Here is a 14,861-nt window from a genome sequence, read left to right as displayed (position 1 = left end):
CTTAAAAACAAATACTGCTTTGGGAATTCACATTGATGGTCTAATTGCAGATAATTTCATTACAGTTCACTTATAATTTATGATAGTACAAGCAATTCCTTTGGGGAGTTTTTCATGAGCTGAGGTTCTCTATTGGTCAGAATTAGGTCCTGTTGTAGATGGAGACCTGAATATAAAAAAAATAAATAGGGTATCGTACGACCTTATACCGTTATTTTATTAAAAGATAAAATTATTTGAATAATTAAGGAAGTTTTTCAAATTATTATTTCTATTAATAATATAAATTATAGTTAAAAATGTAATGTTTCACAAGAGAATCCTCTTTTACATGAAACACCCTTTTAAAACTAATGACCAGCAGTAAATGTGCTAGGACAGCAAGCAAATAGGCTCATAGTTACCAACATAACAGATTTGAAATGTGTGACAGACTCCACCATTTGGTTGGGGGTGTCAGTGCAACTTTTATTTCATTTTCAAAATCTGTCAAAGCAGGCAAGCACAATTATTGGAAGGGCATTTCATACATTGCATCGGTTGAATCGCGTTGCTTATGCCTGGAAGAGTCGTTCTCTGTTAAATTATTTCTGTGTGAAAAGGGCTTGTGATTCCAAAGTACATTTTGTTTTTCCTTTTATGAAACAATGAATATTTCATCTTTCATTCAATATAAATATCTTATCATGTCTGTCACCTGTTTAGTAAGAAGTGATAAATGCATTTGTTTGTCCTCAATTATTGCTTAAGGTTATATATGAATACAGTATTTTCTTTGTACTGTGTTGGTATGTCCTTCAGGTGTTGTAATTATGACATCATTTTGTTTGAAGTTGTTGAAAGTAAATGTCTTAATTTGCTATAATTTCCTGAAATTGTGTAAAGGTGATTTTTAATTTGATTACTGTGTATTTTGTAACTTTTTAATACTAATTGCATTGATAAAACACTGATGACCCTAGATGAGGTTCTTATACCAAGGTGGATTTGTTTTTGAAATGTTAATCAAAAATTGGACTAATTTTATGGCCAACTGACTGGTAGTATGGAGGTAAATGCACTATCGGTATTGGTTTCGTATATAAAAAAAAATATATACTAAAGATAAACTGTTCCGTTATGCAGATCCAGGATTTTGAAATAGTGCCAGGACCCAAAAATGTCTAATTGTATGTCCCATCTTTTGCACTACAATTTTTCAAAATTTAAGGGGGTCTGAACTGGTTTTGCCTGTGCCAAAAGCTGTTGTGACTTTTTCAGATTTTTATGTCAAAATCTGTTTACATTGATGTGACAAATTCCTTATATCTATTCCATATTCTTATACATCATTGATTACAAGTAATTTGAAAACAAGTACCTTACTTTTGTTAGACACCCCTCATTAAGCAGAAGTTAAATCTACCAGAATATTATATCATTTAATTAGTTATAGTTAGTTAGTCTGAACAAACAAAATTTGGCTTTGATCACTATACTATGTACCATGGTGAAAATTGTTTTTAAAATGTATAGATTTATTTGTTTGACATAATGTCTGAGACTTCTTAAAAGGCAATGAAGCCCTATAGCTTACATGCCAGAAGTCCCAGAGAAAATGATCAGGTAAAAAATACATTATTGACTCAAGATTTTGCCATCTAGTGATTGGTTGAATGTTGAGTGTGTTGGGACAAAAGTAAATTTAGACTATTATATATAGAATATTATTTATATTCACTATTACTACCGCAACCTTATTTAGACAGTGTGCAAGCAAGTGCGAGACCCATAGGTCGGTGTAATTATTAGACTTTCGATAAAAAAACAAGAGTGAGCCATCTATACGCTACTCTACTATAGGGCCTACTTTCAGACAATACAAGCAATAGTTTTAACTCTCAAGACAAAGTAAGTTTGTATATTATGGTTCAACCAAAAAATATTATAATAAATATTTGATATCCTTTGATATCATGATTCAAAATCCATAAAGACAATTTGAATTAAAATCTTAAATTGTTTACCTCACCAAATTGTGACTCCTCGATTTTGTGGAAGACTATATAACATTTCGGCCCTTTCCTATTCCCATTATGTACCCCATATCCTCTACTTAAAGATCCCTTGTCTTTGGCCCAATCATTACCTACATGTATACAAGATATTAATATAAATTGTAAAGTATTTTTTGCCATCATCATTGTTGGTATATAAAGTTGTATAATAGTAAACAAATTTAAAAACACATTGAATTGATGGAAATTCTTTGATATTGTTGTACTGTATGTCAGTCAACCATGGATTTTTTTCCTTTTTATGTGAATAATAACACCATATTTTCAGACTAAAGCCGGCCAGTTCATGCCCTCTACCATTCACAGTTGAGAAAACCTAATAAACAAATAAAAGTTGGTTAACATTAGGTATTAAAATGTATTGTATATGGAACAGTTTATTCGCATTGATGAAAGATTATAGGGTGTAAAATAAATATTCTGTCACATTGGATTGTGAATCGGACACCTCAACATTTTGGGAGAGTGTTAAGTCTGAAAGGTACTTGCTTTGTTAAATGAAGTCAAATAATGGGTTTACTGTAATCAACCTATGAGGTATAGAAATGCGTATTTAACCTATGAAAAAGTCAAAGGCTTTAAGGTATCTAAAATTATGTATAGTTCCTTCATTATAATTACCATAACGCCCTGCTTTGAATAAATTCCCCCCTCAAATAAACGGTTGTGGTGCAGTTTTTTTGTTTTTTTCCCGTCCCACAAAAATAAGTCATGCATTTTATTTAAAAAATCAGATTTTCTTATAATATAAATATGTATACATCTTTCATTTTGAAAGTAAAGTATTTTGTTGTATCTGAGAAAGTAAAAATCTTAAACTGACTAATAACATTATAATATTAGTACTATGGTACGTGTTTCCAACAGGGAGAACTAGGGATGCTGAGATAAACCAGTTTATTTTCTTGCATTTTAAAATAAATATTCACTTGAATTTCCTGCAATGGCTGACATACTGTACTGAACTAAATATAACAAAATTATAGAGATTTGGAAGTTAGCTAGAAAATCACAAATTTTGAAAAAAAATGTGGACAATTTATGTCACAGTACATCTATGTTTTTTTTTGGATGTAAACAATTCATTAGCTAAACCCAGGGGCCCCCAGGGCTTAAGGTTATCTCATTCTGGGCCCAGTTAGGTTCTTGGATGGGATACAAATAGGAATGGGTTCGAGCCTGTCTGCGCCATACTGATTGTAGTTCTTAAAATAGTAAAACCTGTTCGCCAATTTTTTGCCATCTTTACACATTAGGGTCACTGAGAGGTCAAAGACACTCATTTGTAGGACAGGTATCCGACTGGTAATAATTTTGTGTCAATATTTGAAGAAATATGTACAATGGTCTTCGTCAGGGAATGTTAAGGAATTATTTTTCTCTGATCTGAATGTTTACCTAACTAGCATTAAGCTAGTATAAGTAGGGCTTGGTTTGAACCTTATTATTAAAAAAGAGAATCTTAGAAAGGGTGACTGTTCAATACGCACCAACCTGAGATCATTTGCAATGATATACCAAGCTCTTGGGGACAGGTTTTCCTGTACTAATAGTTGAGGTTCAGAGATAGCTGTAAAATCAGTTGTAGGAGAGTTTATAAGAGTTTAGAATGTTCTTCATTTCTTCACATTCACATTAGATTTGTTTATAATGCATGATAAATTTCATGGGAATAGGCTAGATGTACATGTGCAACCCCTTCCCGCATATAAACTTTTATAAGGACTCTTAACCATAGAGACTAAATAAAAACCATAGAAAATGGTAAAAAAATGGATAACATACTGGCAAATGGCAAATATATTTTCATTAAAAAAAAGGGTAAAACAAAGGGGATAAAATAGATTCATCTGAAAAAGTTTACAAAACAGATTTAAAAAAAAGAATAATATAATATTATTTATTATAAATTATTATTATAATATGATAAAACCAAGTAGAATTAAAAAAAAAACTAAGCACAAACAATGGTTTTATTGGTTTTAAATATGTATAGCGCAAAATACAAATAGTCTCTATACGCTGTTTAACACAAATGTAAAAAAAAAGAAAGAGAAACAATTATTTTTAAAACAGCTGGAATTTTATCCATAATGTTCCTAACTAAATCCTTTTATATTTTTCTTCAAAAGTTTCTTTCTTTAAATTCTGAAATGAATAAATGATGTATTTCTATTTATGACGAATATACATTAATGAAATCAACTGAATATGACAACATCTTTCATTACATTTTGACACATTCATTATGGAGTATCATTATACAACCTATCCTGTGTTACGAACGAAGGAAAGGAATCTAAAAAAATTTGCCTAGTCATAAAATTCTACTGGGCATTTCAAAGCGTCTGTGAATTATGCAACCACTTACGTTTGATTCCCACAGACTACCTAAACGGCCGGCGCAGGATAGACCGAAACGTCTTTATCATTCGTAGCAATGTTTCCTCTGAAAGATTGGATCAGCAACACTCTAGATGAACCTACCTCTCGTAATTTTAACGATTGATGATGTAACTATTACAGTGGTGTTTTTTCTTATAATAGTTAGAGTATGTTATGACTAAGATCTTGGCGCTATCACGAACTAGGACGTTGCTGAGGTGTGTTCTTTTCTGCACCTATAAACTTTATTAAGAGCCTGGCATTATCACAAACTACTGTAGGACACTGCTGAGGTGTGTTCTTCTCTGCACCTACAACTTTATGAAGAGCGCTGGCATTATCACAAACTACTGTAGGACGTTGGAGAGCTGTGTTTTTCTGTGCACCTAAAACTAAACAAATTCTCAAAAACTAAAGTAACATTTTCATAAATGAAGTAATAAGTGTGATTGGTAATTTTTATTGGAAACCTGTTTATAAAATTATATTTAACTCATTTGAAATGTTTTGTTCGGATCCTTAAAACATACCTTATAAGGTAGTGCCACACTGTGACTGGAGGTTCAATGGAGGACTTGATCCCAATTTCCTCAATTGAGGATGAAAAAATAAAACAAAAACAAAAAAATATTTCATGTTTTTTGTATTGGTTTACTGTACTAATATTTTGACATTTCTAAATAACACTTTACTTTATTTTTTCAAGTGGACAATGTGTGCGTTAGTGATAGTACAATTTATCAACAAAGTTTATCCTTCGTCTCTGTGGCAACAGAGTGACGGACTGAACTGCTTATATAACACGTTTTTCACAAGCATTATTTCTTTATTGTCAGGAAAATGAAATAATTTTTTTCTCAATGGCATTAGAAAAGCTTTTTATTTTCGTTTTATGTACGATTGTGTCTGATAGGTTATTTACGATTTCATATTAACAAATCAATAAATTATTGATAAGGGTGGATTTCTGTAAAAGCAGTATTTATTGGTGTTTCATACATTCAACTAAAGCTGGCTTTTTTAGTCTGTAATTTTGTACTATCCACTCTGAAACTCATTTTAGACTAGATTCAAGAAATTGTATTGTTCTACTTAAGCTCTGTCTACACCATCAAACTTTATGTGACAAAAAAAATGTGATGTGCCCATATATGGACATGATGATGTCATATCCCTACCATATTTGGGCATAGATCACTACTATATTTGGGTACATCACACTTTTTTTCTCAAACTATTTTGATAGAGCTTTAAAATGGAAATTCACAATAAAACTACAAAGAAAAATACATTAAATATATTGATGGTCTGGGAATGTTGTGACAGTTGTAAAGTAGAGCAATGTTGTTCATCTTCATTACCAACCTTTACTTTAGACACATATCTATTCAAAGGAAATTCATGTAAAATATAAACATGATAAGAAAAGACTTGCAATAATGTATAATAAATACTATAAATACTAAATTATAATATGATATGTCATCATATGTCAAATCATAGCCTAAATTGACAAATTCCAAAACATAATATTAAATAATTAAATATTATTTGTCAATGTAGTATTGAAGTGTTCAATGCTTTCTCATTTATTAAATGTATTAATCTACTTTGAGTGGGAATCATAATTCTATAAATCAATTTCTTATAATAATAACTTTGCCTGTATCTGCTCACCATCTCGGATGCCTTGAGCATATTCTAAAGTTGATATGTTGGCTGTAATAACATTGAGTTAATATTTCAAATTGAATTTCTGTTCTCTCAAGTTTATGATTTATAATTTAATTTTTTATGTTCTAAATCTGTTTTAAAAGTAGAAAGAAATGGTAGGTTATGCCCTCTAAAAGCCTTTAGGCAATCATAGTAAAAGAGATTGGAGAATGTTCCGTCTTACTACCTATAATACTCTAAATATTCCAGCAGGGAACAATATTCATAGAAAGAGAAATTATCACAGAGCATCAATCCTGTGGAATAATTTTCCTGTACATATACACAAAAATCATAAGGAACTTCTAGTCTAGTTGAATTTTAAAATATTTTATTTTTGTTTTTTACTTTCATTGTCTTTATTTTAAATCTGGACCTCTTGGTGGACCAGCAGTACTTTTAAATTATTGAACAGCTTTTCCAGAATAAATAAAGAAACAAATATATTGTATTGTAGTATCATTCATTTTTTCCAAGAAAAGGGGAGATTTAATCTTTTAGAAATGCGTAAACCGAAAATAAAAAAAAAGGAGTGTGTCTATGTTTTGCAATTATTTTTATAGACAATTTTCCTCAACTGATGATGAATAAAAAAAAGTTCAAATATGTAGGTAATCTATAGGTTGATCTATAAAAGTCACTAATTTGATTTTGTGATATTTTTAGCTGGCATAGTCAAATTCAATTTTGTAGGATATGATGGAATCAAAGATTTCCTCAAGTGGTCAATGTTTATAGGTCATTTGATATCATAATCAGGGCAATATTGGCAAAATTACCAACACACAAAGCAGTCAAAGGTCTCCAAATATAGGTGAGATCATGATAATGAGATCACCAAACAATAAGACATCCAATTATAATTGAGATATCATTATTTGCTTATATTTTACTGTGCTGTGTACGTAACTTTGTTCTGCCAAGTGGTTTGGGAATACAATTTTTTATTAATATAATTTTTTGAATTTCCTCCTTTATCCAGCATATTCTGACCCTTCATGACTAATGATAAAAATATAGGATAATAAAAATATTATGCTACAACTATTCATTTTTGTCCGGAGTGATAAAAATGCATGGGCACCACAACCATAGCCATAAAATTGGCACAGGTTCAAAAGGATCTCCTTGATCATAGTTCTGGTGGTAGAGTCTTCTCTTAGAAGGACTTACTGTAAAACTAGAGGTCCAGTATACACATCTGGCTTGTTTGTATTTCAAAGAACCCAGTACATTGTTAGTTACAGTTAGTCTTTGGACAAAATGAGCACTGTTTAGGTGGTAGCAATTTGACACAAAAGGGACACTTAAGGAAAATGAAAAGTGTTTATATGTGGCATTTAGTCCACTGCGATTTGATTTGAATGATGTAATCATAAGGGTATGTCCTTAACCTAACCAACTGTACTGGTAGGAAGGCCCTGAACTAACTTTTCATTAAAAATTATTGATTTTAAAAGAATATTTGATCCATGACAGAGTAACACATTTTAACCACGAGTCCTAATCCTACTGTATTCTTGAGTATAATCCCCACCCATAATTTAGGTTGAAAACAAAAGTATGGTAAATCCCATTGTTACTGCAATCCCAGTACAATCCCAGCTCTTAATTACCCCCCAAATTTCATACCCATGCCACTGAGGACTAAACTTGGTCATATACGATCCATTTAGGTTATACCCCGGGTTATACAGTATTCCATTTCATCCTAACCAATTCCATTTTGAAAGTTGGTAATCTCTAAAAATGTACAAACTCTTCAATTTGATGCAGCAGACAAATATCATCATAATATATTTTGACAGTTCTTTTCACCTTGAACCTCACAATTGAAATATTATATCTGTCATATTGATGTTGTTATTGCTTCTATTCATAATCCTCACTCCCTCCGTTACAATATGTTGGAGCAAACCAGTTCTTATGTATAAATTTTGTTTATTCTCGTAAATTAGTTGGTAAGAAACAAACAGAAAAAATCTTGGTCTATAAACAGCTTGCTATATTGCTAAATATGTTGTAATATTCATGAATTTGTCTTAACTTTTTTCTAAATCTATTGCTAATTTTACTGTATTCCTACTTTTCAATGTTATTTGGAAGATAACTTCTTTTTTTATTTTGGTAACATCAGGTATTCAATTTTAAAGTCTTGCTCCCTCTACTACATCATGCTGTACAAATAGTAGAAACATTGTAAAATTCATTGTCTTTCATAAATGTATTTATTCACTGTACTTATAGTATAAGTCTGTAACTTGTTTTTTGACTTTGGTAACATCAGATATTCAATTTCAAAGTCTCACTCCCTCTGCTACATCATGCTGTTCAAATAGTAGAAGCATGTCATCTGTTTGTGGTTACCTCCAGCCATGAAGGGTCAATAGAATAAGCACTATGTCAACAAATATAGACACATCGTAATTTGTTTGTTGCATCATTGTGTGTTTGCAGTAATAACATCTTAGAAGCATGCTGGGATTGATATTGAAATATAATTGTTCTATCAAAACATGACCTTTGCATCTTTATATTTTAAACTATTTATTTAGCATTCATTTTATTTGTACCATAGCTTGGTAGTTTTAACCTGTGTGACTTCCAGTAACAAGTTCCTGGGTTTAATTCTGGCAGTGGTCCAGTACAGAATGTTATACTAAATTCATGTTAATACAAATTCATAACAAGAGTTTCTTCTTTTACTTCACACCTGCAACGGTCCGGCTCCAGTTCATGTTTGCATCAGCAACAGCGACTTTTTGTTTTGAGTAAAATTATTGGCGCATATAGTCGCATGGTGCATGCAATCGAAACATTGAGATGTGATTTTATTTGCTGGAGCTAGAAGCGGAGCAGGTGCTGAAAGATTTTTACGATGGTTTCTCATGGTATATTGGTCAAAGTCTAGCAGTAAACATTTAAAAAATATATAGAAGAAATCAGTAAATCAATCAATTTCAGTTGCTGTTTTAGAAATTGTCGGTCGCAGATATTACTAGGCCAAATAAAAATAACAAGCCAAACAAATCCCAGATGAGAAGAAGAATATTACATATATACAGTTTTGTTTCTTATGCTTAACCTAATCATCTAAATATCTTCCTCATTATTTACTTTTTTAATTAATCGATTTGTTTTCCTAAATACAGTACCAGTGTTCCAAAGGTGAATATGTAAGAAGTCATCGTAAAAGCCATGTGACTCTTTAAGGCTAGAGTCCTAGTTTCTGTAATATTCATGAGCCCACCTCTGAACTAAGTCAGAGGTATTGCCAGTATCAATTCATACAGAAATAGACACCTCACACTAACTAAAGCTCTGTCTACACTATGAAACTAGTTTGACAAAAAAAGTGTCATGTGCCCAAATATGGTAGTGATATGACATCATCATGTCCATATATGGGCATATCACATAAAGTTTAATAGTGTAGACAAGGCTTACCAAAATTTAATTTGCACAGGTTATAGGCGAATACAAGAGGGAACCCTGCAACCCCCACACCAGGGACCAAGAGTTAAATTAACTCTGTAATTTAACTCTTCCCTGCCCACACCCACTGAATTATAATGCAAAAGATAGAACTACAAAAGTTAGAACTACAAAAGTTCAGCACTTTATTTCACTTCACTACTATTGAATGATATGGCCAATATTTCATAAATAAAATAAAAAGTGGTGAAAATGTTTTTTCGACGAAGTTACATAACTAAAACTAAGCTAATCTACATCGTTACATTACCCCTCCAATCGTTTCCAAATTCTTCAGCATCTGTTTCATTAGCTGACGTTTAACCCCAATAAAGTCTCCAATGATACCCCTCAGTTAGATTAATTACGGGTCATCACATCACCGGAGTCGCATTCTATAAAGGTTTTAACCTCCATTTGCCGGATATAATGCGACGTAGCCAGACCGAATGAATTCTTGAGCCCAGAAGGTCGGCCTCACACATTTCTTTCGCAATTTGTGGTTCACCAAAGTATTTTAACAATGTCTCTTATTTCCTTGTTAATGTGGTCATAAGTATGTTTTCTTTTTTCGATCTGAACCTAAGTTCACATTTTAGATAGAAAGCTATTTGTGACTTTGACATTACCAGAATTTATTTTGTGTTACTGTGTTGCTGTATGCAACATTCAGACTTTGACTATTGGGAAACACTCTTAAAATTTATAAATCTTATAGTTATCTTTATATATTTATTGACTTAAGTGAATTAAAGGATATATATCACTTGGTAAATTGGTAAATATGGTGAATCAACAAAAAATTTAAATCTAGTTTATTTTTGTTTGATAAGATAATGGAACACATTAAACAAAAAAGGGATTAGCTCTGTTAAAACATATTTCCCTCATTTGTTTCATTAGAAAGTGCCTTCTGAATTGGGGTGTCCCCTGAATAGGGGTCTCCCAAAGTAGGGATCATAAAGGATTTTGTTCTATGTAGTATAAACCTTACTTAAACATTCCCTATCTAACTTAAATCAGTATATAGAATACGTGTGCCTTTTGATCAACTTAATGGCAGTCCCATCAAGTTCAACATCTAGTTTTATATTATATTATTTTGTTATGTATTTTCAAAGAATGTTGTCTCCAAATTGTCGTTAAAAAGCTGTTTAAATCTGTGCTTCCAGGACTGAGTGGACTTTTCAACCTCAACAGGGGGTTCTAAGTTTGGTCTAGTTCTGCCTCCCAATCTTTTCTTTTGTCTATATCATTGCTAAAGCTCTTTATAATAATAGTAACTTTATTTCGAATAAAGCTTTTGCAACAGAAACACAAACCAATCGGTATAGTGTATTATCCTAATAATAAAAATCATAAAATATAAATAACTAAAATACAATATAGAACAGTACAATTTATAACTAACAAGAGGAAAAATTTACGTATTATTAATTCCAAATAGTGCAAAGTTGAGATGACTTTATTTGCTTGCAATAACAATAAATAAAATATATTATGAAATATGTAGGACATTGACAAAATAGAAGATGATGTATTGCTTAATTTCATACAATGTAAAAGTGGCAAAAATACTTTAATAACCTAATGAAAATAGACCTAAAAATTAAATTTAATTTAGGTTGAAAGTAGTGCAATTCAACCTAAAGGTCAAGATATTTGCAACACCTTTTGTTTAAATGACTATCTATTGAAACATGTGTTAAATGCCATCAAATAAATTTAATTTAAATTACGGACTAAGAAATCCATCTCTTATAAGTATTACAAAAGCACTTTTATTTTATTAAATTTATGATTAAATTATATATTTTTTTGCTTTATATTGCATTATTAATAATTTATGCTATTTTTGGAATATATACAATATATATATTTTAACTTTTATTATTTTATATATGATGGTACATATTTTATATATTTATTTTTTTTCTGATAAACTTTTCATTTATTATTATTTTTTTTTTTTTTAAATCATATTGTCAAATAAAACTTTAATTGTTTCATTTAAATATAATGTTAATCTCAGTTGTGGGTGGCTTTTTCTTACAGATTTCCTCATCTTTATCGATTTGATTAATTTAGCGATTTAGAATTTGTTCTGTGCGTATTAATTTATATAAACTTTCTTGATATATATTTTTATTATTTGAGATTATATAACAAACAGCTATATAAAATATTATTTTTTCAATATTATATAATATACCAATTGAAGTTATTTAAAAATTACATCATATTTTGTGGTAGTTTTTTATTGATAGATTATATCAATCATAAATCCTTCTTAATCCTCATTAATCCCATACATCCTCAATCAATCCCCAATAGTAAAGATCAAACAATTGCAACCAAGTTCATTACTTGGTAGATTAATGCGTTGAGAGACATGATGGCTGAATGATACAAATGGTCACCACAAAATAAAACCAAAAATACACAATCCTTACTATTACTATACAGATATAAATGAGTAATTAAATAGAACTTATGTGTATTCTTGTCCCAAAAGTCTTCTTTCAAACCATGACAATATTAAATTTGTTTTGACAGACTCCTAATTTAGAATCAATCAATCAAAACACAATAGGTTGTACATCTCTTTAACAACATTGTCTGCCTGTACCCTAGGGAGCCTAGCCATCGTAACCGTGGCCGCTTGAAGGTGTTATTCCTGCCGCTACATCTGTCGTATGACAGCCTAGAGACCAAATTGGCTTTGCAGAGAAGCAATTCCTACATATGTTTCTAATCTCTGAAATTCCAAGACCTTAGTTATATTGTTCACATAGCAATTATATGTTTTATTTTTTTAATTTATGAAGGTCAACTTCAATATTCAGTTATCGTGTAAAAGTCATAATGTCATGTCATGATTTTTGCCGGTTACCCACCCTGTAAATGACAGAACACAGGTTCTAATCTTACGAAAAAAAAGGACAACATGTAAACAATTTATTTTTTTATTTTTTTTCTGCTATAGTGTTCTTAAAAATTGTTTATATATATTTTCTTAATTCCTTTGTTCCTATAGAATAATAGAAATATATTTCTTTGTATGAAAACATAAGATGTTAATCTTTTATCAATTTTAACAAGATGTAATGAAAATGTTTCAAAAGCATTGTAATAGCAACAAAATAAGGTTAACAATGATGCATTAATTTGATTATTCGACTATTAAACTTTAACAAACTCAATTTTTATTTTTACATTACACTGAAGAATAACAAATGTTAATTAAAAGTCATATGTTATTGATTTTAAATAAATTTAAATGATGTAGAGGCTTTGTTAGCTTTCATCAAACCCAAAGTTAACATATTTATACTGTTTCATAGCACAATAGTCTTAAAATTCAATATGTTTTGTCTGCTAGAAATGAAATTGTGTTTAAACAAACAAGTTTAAATTACGCTGATGCTTTGTTAAATTTTGTCAAACTCAAAGTTCAAACCCAAAGATCTTTTCATTATGTCATTATCATACTGTTATCATCATATAAAAAAAATATATAAAATTGTTAAATATCAATAATTTTTGTCTGCTAGAAATGTGAATGTCTGCAAACAATGTTCAATTATTGATTTTTATGAACTTTTTCAATAACTGTTCATTTGTAGACTAATTAACCCATTTGATACATTTGTATGTGTTTTATAGTACAACAATACAACAACAAATTATTAAATGGTTCATTATTCAAGAAGTTACCATTTTATTTAAAATAACATGAAATTCAATTGTTAGATGCAATCGATTTTCTAAAAAGTGGTACTTAACACTGAGTTATGCCTTAACTATTTAATTTATCAACAGTTTATTAAAAGTACATACAATAAATTAGGCCTAGATGAATATATTTTTTCTAAACTGGTGCTCATACTGGTTCAAATCCCATTGTTGATCTCCTTGTGTTCCAACTGTTGACAACCAGAGAGGAATGTATTTATATTCCTTTAAACTATAGTTTAATCATCCTTATTTTCATTGAAATTGTAGAGCCCTTTATTACAGGCCACTATATACAGCCTATTCTAATTGGCCTCCAGATATGTCTTCATCAAAATATAACTTTTTGTTGAATAGGCCATTTTAATATCATGTAATAGTTATCCACATTGAATAGTCAACCAGAAGCCCATTGTCTGGAAATCAATGGATTTCTTGTTAAATTTGACAGTTTATTTTATTTTTTTTATTGTTTGTTTTTTTAAAGTTTGTGAAAAAAATGACCTATTCACCGTTTAATTTGTCATTTTTTTGTTTTTCTTTTGGTAGACAATAAATCAAGTTTTGTATATTTTTGGAACCAATCTACTGTATCAGATCAAAGAGAAAATGATGATTTATTGGAAGAATAACTCATAAGCAGATAATTAAAGATGTATTGTCCCCCAAAAACATGAAAATGAAGATTAATAAAATCAGACTTTAAATAGGCCATTTTGCAGTTTTAATAAAGTTATTCACTTCTGTAAAAAAAAACTGTATATATCAAAGAAAAAAATAAATTTCCTTGAAATAGTTTCAAATAAGTAATTTAAATAGAAAAATAAAATACTAAAGTTAATGATGACAAATCTAAACGTCTTGAATATACTATATAATAAATGCAATTAAAAAAAGAAAAATTAACTTTATAATATAATCCATTGTAAAACAGTCCATTATTGAAAATTGTTCAAACTCGTTACAGACTGGCCGCTCACCTCAAAAAGTACTAGGCCTATAAGAAATGCATTCACTCACTCGCAACTATATATTTACAATGTTAACTTTGACTAATGATTCCTTGTGCAATACCTACTTAGTTTTGTCTGCTTTTACTATCTGCATGGTTTACTTGTTTTACTTTTGTATTTCCAAAAGTGACAATAAATATATCTTGTATAATAATATAATATATAAATGAATATGACAATAAATCTATATAAAGAAATGAAAGTATTTGTGTATGTTTTGTAATTGAAATATATGAGTTATTATAATTCCAAAGACAAATTACTGAAAAAAATGACAATGCTGTGTGTTGCTGGATCCCAATGGAGATTCAAAATAAAATAAGCAAAAACCTAAATAAAATAAAAATCTACACTACCATCCGCTTCGAACTTATGTATAATATTTAAAAACAAAGTTTCCAACTCAATATGGTTATTATTTTAGCTGTCTTTCCTTTTCAATACACGCATCCTCCATGTAAACCATTCACGAAACATCTTTAAA

General features: G+C 30.0%; 1 protein-coding gene across 1 annotated transcript in view; it reads left to right on the top strand.

The window, feature by feature from the left end:
* The window catches only part of LOC144851531 (WD repeat-containing protein 27-like), a 111,660-nt gene extending 97,102 nt beyond the window's left edge, over positions 1–14,558 (top strand). The window contains exon 25 of the mRNA XM_078709044.1: positions 13,914–14,558. The gene's annotated coding sequence lies outside the window, so the exon portion shown is untranslated. The remainder of the gene's footprint in view (positions 1–13,913) is intronic.
* Positions 14,559–14,861: the final 303 nt, after the last annotated feature.

The sequence above is a fragment of the Antedon bifida genome, chromosome 9 (genome assembly GCF_963402885.1).
Source record: "Antedon bifida chromosome 9, ecAntBifi1.1, whole genome shotgun sequence".
NCBI classification, from domain to species: Eukaryota; Metazoa; Echinodermata; class Crinoidea; order Comatulida; family Antedonidae; genus Antedon; species Antedon bifida.
Note: the sequence above shows the minus strand (reverse complement) of the source record. Positions and strands in the feature narration are given on the sequence as shown.